General features: G+C 37.1%; 1 pseudogene; it reads right to left on the bottom strand.

Annotated features, from left to right (window-relative positions):
* Positions 1-9,168: 9,168 nt before the first annotated feature.
* Positions 9,169-10,106, bottom strand: LOC143556437 (abscisic acid receptor PYR1 pseudogene; annotated as a pseudogene).
* Positions 10,107-10,587: the final 481 nt, after the last annotated feature.

Raw genomic sequence — 10,587 nt, 5'->3', positions numbered from 1 at the left:
CGAGTAAACTTTCCCTCTATTATTAAGTAATATAATTAATATTATCTTGAAATTTCGGGATGTTACAATGATTAGGTTACTTTGTGTTTCCAACTTGTTTGCGATTTATGGTCGAAAAAATCGTAGAAATAATTATTAAGAGCGGATTAGATTTTATTATTCTATCTCTAGAGAGGCTGGGAGGCAATTTAGTGTTGTGTCATCTTTGTCTTTTGCGGGTTTGGGTACTAATTGCGCAGGAGTGAGTTAGCCTAGGTCCCTTTAGATTATTGTGATGCAAGTCGTGTTCCAATTAATTAAAAATACCCCCTTTTTATTAATATATATTGTATTCAAAGAGACCGGGAGGTGCTTTGGGTTTTGGGGTACCATAGTATTATTAGGTAAGGTGAGACCGGGAGGTGATCCAAACCTTAAACAATTGAGCTTCACATGTCATTAGAGTTCTAGGGTTTGGTTGGTGAGGCCGGGAGGCGATCTAACGTACTTTAGTGGTTTTTAGTATCATATTTTTTAGATATTGTTTTTCAACCAAGCCAAGTTCGTTAACTATTAATTTAACTAGTAGGATTCCATTACCTAGGTAGTCGTTTCTCGCATATGGTTAAAACCCAATTTTTATAAAGTTTCATTTTTAGTTTGGTTTTTAATTAGTTAAGTAATATTAGTTTAATTAATATTTTAAAAAAATCTAAAAAATCAAAAGAGAGTCTAGATAAGTAATTAATTAGGTTTAATAATTAGAGTTTACCCATAGTGTCCTAGGTTCGATATCCGTTCTTACTTGCTAGCTACATAACGACCGGTACACTTGCCGATTGTGTGGTTTTTAGGTGAATTCGGTAAAACTTGGTTATTAATATTATATACACACTTTTCACACATCAACGTCCCCCTTCCAGTTACTACATACCCGCCACAACGAATCTTCTTTATGCAGAAGAATTATCGGAACACCCAAACGAAACTTGTTTGCAAATCCTTTGAAATTTTTTGATATTTAGGCCTAAGCCTTGGACTTGTGTGTGCATTTGTGTTCAGGTGGCGTAAATGAATTAAGCAATACGGTAATAATAGTAAGTGCGTTCAAATAATCAAATAAAGGCCCACATAATTTTCTAATCATGCAACCTAAACAATTTAAACAATTAAGCTATAGCTCAACTAGAACACTACGTCTAATGCCCTATCTTATAGCCACGGCTCTAATACCAATCTGTAACACCCCGGCTAAAGCGGAAACGCCCGAGTGTGACGTACATATTGCTCAATCACGCATGGCACTATTAAGTGACCATAATAACATTAATTCATTAAATTGCCAAGTACACAAGTTCAACAAGTCAACAATACAAGTTTAAATCAAAGATAAACAATAATTCGTTTATTAAATACCCTAAGAAATCTAGGTGTCTTCACACTTCATCCTCTAATCACCGTACCTGTAACATATGTATAAAATAAAGTCAGCTATAAATAGCCGGTGAGTTTCCCCAGTTTTAAATACATACATAAAAACCGTACAACTCATGGACAAGTGATAAACCAGCAAGTAAGTCCTTTCCAGTTGGTAACAACCAACGTACTTGGGTAATCACGCAAGTAAGGTCCTTTCCAATTGGTAACAACCAACGTACTTGGATAATGAGGCCCTTTGCCGGGGTGTGACGTACAGATTGCTCAAACACACGTGACACTATTAAATAACCATAATAACATTAATTCATTAAATTGCCAAGTACACAAGTTCAACAAGTCAACAATACGAGTTTAAATCAAAGATAAACAATAATTCGTTTATTAAATACCCTAAGCAATCTTGGTGTTTTCACACTTCGTCCTCTAATCACCGTACCTGTAACATAAGTATAAAATAAAGGCAGCTATAAATAGCCGGTGAGTTTCCACAGTTTTAAATACATACATAAAAACCGTATAACTCACGGACAAGTGATAAACGAGCAAGTAAGTCCTTTCTAGTTGGTAATAACCAACGTACTTGGGTAATTGCGCAAGTAAGGTCCTTTCTAATTGGTAACAACCAACGTACTTGGATAATGAGGCCCTTTTCCACTCGATGCAAATGGACCGGAGTGCAAAAGGGGGCGTATGATCATACTTAATGAGGCTTCCCAATCGTGTAAGTAATATTCGTGCAAGTAATACAAGTAACACACAAGTCCATATACGAATTGTAGTTTTGTAATAGAAGAAACAATGCTTGAATTTTTATAAGGATACATATGCTACCCCAAAATATTAAAACATTAAAAAGGGGTGATGAAAAACTCACCTTAACGATTGAGACGAAAGGGATATGAATAACTTGAAAGCGTTTGAAAATGACCACAACCGAACACGTCACGTAAGCCGAAGCAAGCGATCCGCACTAACTAAAGTGAGTAAAAATGAGACTTAATCGATAATCGTACGTGGTGTTTTTATTGTATAACTTGTAATGAATATTCTATATTATTTTCTATTCTATGATTATAATATTATTATTTATGTTTTAACGAAAATCGGTTATTAATATGATTTAAGTATTTTTAACGGTGAGAAAACGAAGTTTATATGTTCGAAAAGCTTGAACTGTTGATTATAAGTTATAATTATAATTATTGTGTTGACAAAACGATTTTTAGGGATTTAAAGATTACTTTACGTTTATTAAACGATTTTTAATGGCGGCTTATGAAAACTAGAAACTTGATTTTTAAATGTGAAAAGGTGAGATATATTTTATAGTTAATTTACATAATTTTTATTTTGTTTAAAAAGGTTTTTATAAATTTATTTTGATTTTTAAATGATTAAAAAGGATTTATTAGTTATTATAATAAACTGAAAATTTAATTAAAAAAAGAGTGGTTGACCCGGGTTTTTAACCCGAGTCTAGGCTGTGGAAATCAAGTGTTTTAACCAAGTGTTCTAGGAAAGTCATTCGCTATAGTATGGTTTCCAATTATATTTATATACTAATTAGTTTAATTAATAATATTAATAATAATAATGTATACCAGCTCATAAAAAGAAAGGGTGCGAGACCCAGGTTTCGAACCCGGGTCTGTCTTGTGTTAACCAAGTGACTAACTAGTTGAGCTGTATATCAAATTCATTTTATACTTGAAAAACATTATATATATAATAATAATAATAATAATAATAATAATAATAATAATAATAATAAGAATTCATCTTCTTCATCTTCAAGAACATAAACCCTAATTTATCAATTGTGGTTTCTGTTCCATGTTCGTTATAATTAACTTGGGGTTTCTGTTTATTGGTTCATCGAAATTATAATACACATAACAATTACCTTAATATGTTTTGTTTTGGCCGAAACCCGGTTGCCAGAAAATAAAATAAAGAAGCTCCTAATTACAGAAAATCCGTGTATTAGAGGGGGAGTAAGAGGAGTGAACGAGTTGTTTTGGAGCTTAGGCATCTATTTATACTAGTAGGAGGAGCGTGTACGCGGTAATCGCATTTCTGGTGAATACTGTGAAATTCGGCGAGTATCACGGGTTTAATTCGTGGCTAAAGGTTGTTATAACGTAATTAATTAGATGGATATCGATGTTAACTAACGACATAACGCGTTAATCTAATTTTTCGGGTCAAAATTTGATGTTTGGAGGCTGTTTTGGGAATCCGGCGCCGCCGCCGGCGACGTGGCCGGAAAAATGGGGACGGGGACGGGGACGGGGTAGGGTTAGGTTTATTATTTAATATAATTTGAATTAAAATGTTTCAGTTTAGTCCCTCATGTTTCATAATCTTTTTAAGTTGAAAATTAATATTTAAATTTTCATTCTTAACCTTGGACTTTTACAAGTTAAATTACATGGTTTTCGGTTTTGGAATATTTACGCGTTTAACCCGTACGACTTGATTAACGTAAAGGCTCGGGATTTTATAAACAATTGAATAACAAACTTTACGTCGAATATATGACAATAAATGTCGGGAACACTTTATTAAAAATAATTAATACATCAAAACGACCCAACGGGTCGGGTTTACGAATCAAAAATTGACGAATGTCACATGGGATAATCGTGGAAAGAGGCATGATACTCAGTTGTGGAACCCGAGAGACAAGGAATAGAAGGTATGGGAAAGAAGACAGTGCAAGACTTGTGGGAAGATTCATGGTGGTGAATGTAAGTGGAGTGCTGGTACTGATGTGGGTCATAAATGCTGAAAGCCTCATGGAGGAGAGTGCAGACTTGGGTCAAATGTCTGCTTTATGTGCGGGAAGGTGGGGCATTATGCTCATGAATGTAACGCGAAACCCACCTACTAAAAATGTGGGAAGACAGGTCATATGGCTCGAGAATGCACTGAGGGAGAAGCTGGAGGAAGTGGGATGGGAGATGCTGAGAAGAATAGGCCGAAAACTAGGGCTTACATGCTGACTCAGGAACAAGACCAGCAGATTCCCGATGAAGTGACAGGTACGTTCCTAGTAAATGGTATTTCTAATTATGTTTTATTCGATTCAGGTGCTAATAGAAGTTTCATAGATGTAGCATTCTGTAAGTTAGCTAAAATGACGTGTTGTCGTGTGCCTGAAACTTTTATGGTAGAAACGGCTAATGATACCTCTATTAGGATAATGAAAATGGTTAAGGACGGTAAGGTAGAATTAGAGGGGCGTGAGTTCCCTGTTACCTTTTTGTAATGACCTTAGGAGGATTGATGGGGAAACGGGAACACATCACCATAGGTTTCATAACTAAGCTGCTGCATATAGCTAAAAATCATGAGGCCATCTGGGTGACTGTGGACCGTTTAACTAGATTGCTCCTGCCTATACGAGAGGCCATCTCGTCAGAAACATTAGCAAATGCGTTTATTAAAGTTGTAACGAAGCATGGAGTGCCATCGTCGATCGTATCCGACAAAGACACCCGCTTTACTTGCGATTTTGGAAAAGGTTTCATGAAGCAATGGGAACAAGATTGAACATCAGCACGGCGTATCATCCTCAAACAGATGGACAGTCTGAGCGGACTATCCAAACCCTTGAGGATATGCTACGTGCATGTGTGTTAGACTTAGGAGGAAGTTGGGACGATCATCTTCATTTAGCAGAGTTCTCTTACAATAACAGCTATCATTCGAGCATTGGTATGCCTCCATTCGAGATGTTGTATGGTAGACGTGTAGAACTCCCGGCTGTTGGGGAGAGATTGGCCAGAAGGAGATTGGTAGTTTGGAAGTCGTGCAAGGAACCTCCTCGAGGTTTGATCAAATCAAAGCAAGGATGAAAGCTGCTCAAGACCGATAAAAGTCTTATGCCGATAAGAGACGACGACCGATTGAGTTTAACGTTGGCGACAACGTGATGCTTAAGGTCTCGCCGTGGAAAGGTATCATTCACTTTAGAAAGAGAGGAAAGTTGAGTCCAAGGTATATTGGACCGTTTAAGATCATAGCTTGCGTAGGAGAAGTGGTTTATAAGCTCGATCTACCTGTAGAACTGGAAGGGATTCACTCTATCTTTCATGTTTCTCACTTAAGGAAGTGCCTTGAAGACGACACGTCTCACATGCCGTTAATGGACATAGAGGTAGATGAGCGATTGAATTATGTCGAACAGCCAGTCAAAATTGTTGACCGTAAGGATAAGCAACTTCGTCAAAAGGTTATCCCCTTAGTTAAAGTGATCTGGAAACATCGCAAGGGATTCGATGCGTCGTGAGAACCAGAGGAGGAGATGCATAAGTTCTACCCGCAGTTGTTTATGTAATAGATAGGTTTCAGGGACGAAACCTTTTTAAGTGGGAGAGACTTGTAACGTCCTCGTCTCTTTTAAATAAATAAATAAAGTAATTTGGTTTATTATAGTTATCGTATCGCGTGACATCATTAAGTTAATTATATTATATGTAGAATATGGATAAGATTAAGAGGGGTTAATGGACTTGGGAGAGATTATGGGAAAAACCTTTGGGCTTTGCCTATTTAAACAATAAAAAAAACCCTAGATTCCATCCTTATCATTCCATCATCATCATTCTCCAATCATGGTACACACACCCATACACACAACAAAAAACCCCTCTGGACACCAAATATTTCCAATTCATCCATACTAGATCTAGTTCAATCTCACCAAAAGTTAAACAATTTATAGTCATTTTCATTTCATTTCCTTGTCATGATATTAATAACGATTAAACCGAGTCAACCGACATAAGCGAGCTAAGACAAACACGTTTTCATCAATCTAACAATAAATAAACAATAATAACAATGGATCTGACATTACCCAAATGATGATAATATGTTCACACGGGTCTAGTGAAACCCGGATCTCGACAGTTGGCCGGATAATGAGACCCGAATCCAAGTGCACGGCCAAGTCTAGCGCCTGAACGCATATCTGAGCTATAATAAGCCTCGTGTCCGAACCCCTGTAAAACCGAAACCAAACCTGCCCCGCCCCGACCACCGATGAACACCCAAAACAGAAGCTGATCCTCCAGAACCTTCACGCAAACCAAACCTGTGCGAAATAGTCTCTGAACTTGGCATCGCATGACACGAACTCCAAATTTCGCTTCGTATGACGTCACCATGCGAAACTTCTATGCGAAATTTCTGTGCAAAGAAACCTGTGCGAAAAACTCGTGCGAACCCGATGCGAAGCGAAACCCCTCTATGAGGACTTATGGATTTCGCATCTCATGCGAAATCCTATGCGAAGCCCCTGGTGCGAATCATGGTATGAGACATGTTGGACCTCCTCTCTTGCGAATAGAGCCGATAACCAGCGACCTCTGATGCCATGGTTGACGGAAAGACCAGGGGCGACGGTGGTGTGGCTGGAAGTGGGGGGAGGCGGCGGTGGCCGTGGCCGGAAAGGTAGGAGGCGGCGAGGTAAGTGCCATGAGAAGAGGGAGAGAGGGAGGAAGATGAAGAGGGAAGGGGTATAGGGGTGGGGTATTAAGTAGGGTTTAAATAATAACAATAATAATAATAAAAGTAAATGTAATAAGAAAATAATAATAATCTTATGATAAAGGAAGGGACAAGGAACTAAATGGGACCCGAACTCAAGACCCAACTCGTCTAGAAACCGTAACCCGTCTTACGACAAACTAATGATTTATGGGATCCGTTCAGAAATGCTTAAGTAAGTTGAGAACGTAAGCTAGTAATAAAATAGTATAATGATGGATATACATGAATTAACAATAAGGTAGCTAAAATAATATAAATATACGATCCTAATAAACGGGAATTAAAGTGTATTAAATTACTAAAATCGGCTAAAGAAGAATACATGTCGGTTCCGTTAACTTAAAAGTTAACCCTGTTAACTTAAGAAATGAATGACAAGAGATTATAGAGGTTAACACGTGTACGTTATTAACAGTTAGTCGGGCACAGTTGAAGAAAGGAATTACCATTAACGGTGAACGTAACAGGATCCAGGTGAGTTCTAGCCCATTTATGTTTTATGTTTTCGGGGTTGTATGCATACTACGATTTATACACTTAACTTAAATGGTAAGTGTATATTAGATATATGTTGAGTATGAATGTGAATGATATGAATTGTTTAACTAGTATGTACGTAGTTGTTATATTAGTTATGATTGAAGGAAATAGAAAGAAAATGTAATGATGGTATGGTATGTTAGAGGGCACCAGACCCTAATAATAACCAAGGTATGTAGGGTCTGGACCCTTATAATATCCAAGGTAAGTAGGGACTGGAATCTGAGGATATCCAAGGTATGTAGGACACCGGATCCTTATTAATTTTGAGGTATGTAGGGTCTGGACCCTTATAATATCCAAGGTATGTGAAGACCGGATTTTTAAAGTATCCGAGGTATGTAGTCAGCAAGAAGTATAAATGTATGAATGTATGTTTGAATAATAGATGAACAGGCAAGTATTAATACATATCTCCGGACGCGTGTTAGTAAGTAAGTGAATGTAATGTCTGTTAATTAACTAGAGCTCACTCAGCGTAGCTAACTTTTAGTATGCACGCAGGCAAGTAGAATGAGACCAGCTGCTTGATGAGGACACGTGGCAATAAGAGGAAGACTGACATCGTTATGAAGAGAAGACACCCGTGTCATTTATGTTTTGTGTTTTAAGACTTATGTTATGTTATGTTATTTTAAGACAAGATGTTTATGATATGTATGAATGAATGACTTTTATTTCCGCGAAATGTTTTAATTAACTTTGATTTTATGAATTATGTGAATGGGTAAATCCAACCAGCGAGAAAGTAGGGCACCTGAGTCGGGGGACCTTACATCATGACCTTTTGTTTTTTAACCACTAAAGTTTTACGTTTTACAGGGTTCAAACCCATAACCTTTAATTTCGCACCTTAATCATTTTACCACCCCACCAAGGTGGGAACGGATAATCATCACTTAAGTTTTAGTGTGTTAAACATTAAAATAGGGCCATAATTTTACAAAAGTTATCAACATTTTTTTTTTTTTTAGAAAAAGGACCATGCCTAGACGTTGGTTAGCTCACTTGTGATTTTTCACTCGTCCATTGGCCACGCACGAACACATTTAATACGACATATGTGGATTCGCTGTCTGTCACCCCATGTTGGCGTCCATGGTCATCTTTATTAATCGATATATTCAATTGTTCAAACCAAATTTAACAACCACAACCTACAAAACTAGCGTATGGAAGATAGAGGGTCCAAACTGAAAAAAGTAGACAGCATAGTAATCCTGTCACTTTCATCACCTTTTCTGTTTTAACTTTTAAGCCAAATCTAGTAGGTAACTTTTGTATTTTCTTCAAGTAACTAATAACTAACTACCCAATCTTTTAAAATAGATAATGAAATGAAGTATCACATAATAAACACATTCACAAAATACTCACTTTATTGACGCAGTTTGTTATTCATTTACCGGTCTCTTTATTATAATTGGATCCTTTTATTTCTATTAAAATCATTATTTGATAAAAAAAATGGCTAAAACGCCCCCAATATACATACAACTGAAACTGGCTGGCGGCCGGTCGTTAAAGACCAAGGGTGTTTTCAACCTTTCGTAAATTCCAAACATTAAACAAAAAAAGTTTCACAAATTTTTAATTCAATGAAAAAATAAAAGGACAAATATTTATTTCATTTTTTTGGGTTGAAATTAATTGTCGGCGGCAGCATCACCTGAGATTAAGACCCTTGATGCCGGCGGCTGCTTCATGAGCCATGGCTTCCGTGATAGCCGCCAGCTTCTGTAAGTTAAGCTTCACCACCGTGTCGGCAAAAAGCCGGGTATCCTCCTCCGTATTCCCCTCCGGTACATCGACAACGTACGACTCCAAGACCATCGTGGTTGGACGAGAATCTTCCACCGGAACCAACTCATGTACCTGTAAGATAATAGTAAATACTTGATCGTTAATTGTTTATTGAATAAAGTTTAAAAAACTTGAGGCGAGCCTTTGCGCTCACACTGATTAATAACGTCTAATAATAATAATAATATTTTTACCTTTGAGCTCACGCTGATTAATAACGTATAATAATAATAATAATAATAATAATAATAATAATATATTTTAATAAAAGCGTGAGTAATGTCTAATAATAATAATAATAATAATATAGTTTAATAAAAGCGTGAGTAATGTCTAATAATAATATAGTTTAACAAAGGTGCTAGTATTCTGGTAATGTCTAATAATAATATAGTCCAATAGAACAGTACCGTCGTGACAGCATGATAATTCCTAAGCCGGTGTTCACCGCCGATGACCGTGAATCCCAACACGTGGTTCTCATCATCCAACAAGTCTAACCGTTCTGTGCTAGTGGACGCCGGCAAGCCTGAGATGACGTCAACATCACGTGTGCATCCCACGGCTATTGTGAAGTGTTCACTTACGGTGCAGCTTTTGATGAAGTGTTTGTAGGTTTGCGGCTTGTCGAATCGGCGAACAACGGACCAGACTATGTCGGCTGGAGCGTGGATGTGTTGGGCGAGTAGGGAGGAGCATTGGGAGGGAGTGATATGGTAGGTGTGGAAGTTGGTTATAGAAGGTTTTAGCTGGTTTGACTCATCGTCGGTTAAACCTGGTGGTGGTTAGGGGTGGTTGTGGTGGTGGGTTGACTTCCATATGTTGAGAGAGAAAAGGGTTTGTGGGGGGATAGATTATAGGAGTAGTTTATAAAATAGATGGGAGTATGAGGATGGGTGATGGGTGTGGTAGGAAAACACATTTTTATTTTAATATTTTAGTCTACTTTCTATTTATTATTTGGTATATGTTTTAAAAGGAAATAACTAATAAGTTATGTTTTCAAAGGAAATAACTAACAAGTGGTGTTGAAATGTAGTATATTGTTAATGCTATTGATATGGTAGGCTTCATTGCTTGCTTCTAGAAGTGATTGTTCATGGTATTGAGCCATTGTTGTATTTTTTTTTTGACAATATTGTGCAAGCCTTGTGTTACTAACTTTGTTAACCATATTTTTAAGAAAAGAGGGGGGGGGGGGGTGGATAATTCAAAGAAGGGATCTCACATCAAGGGAAAGCTTCATTCTTATTTTGATAAATTAAA

The sequence above is a fragment of the Bidens hawaiensis genome, unplaced genomic scaffold (assembly GCF_021521415.1).
Source record: "Bidens hawaiensis isolate Kalapana, Puna unplaced genomic scaffold, B.hawaiensis_p1.1 tig00018571_1, whole genome shotgun sequence".
NCBI classification, from domain to species: Eukaryota; Viridiplantae; Streptophyta; class Magnoliopsida; order Asterales; family Asteraceae; genus Bidens; species Bidens hawaiensis.
The sequence above is the reverse complement of the archived record's forward strand: the minus strand, read 5'-3'. Positions and strand labels throughout refer to the sequence as shown.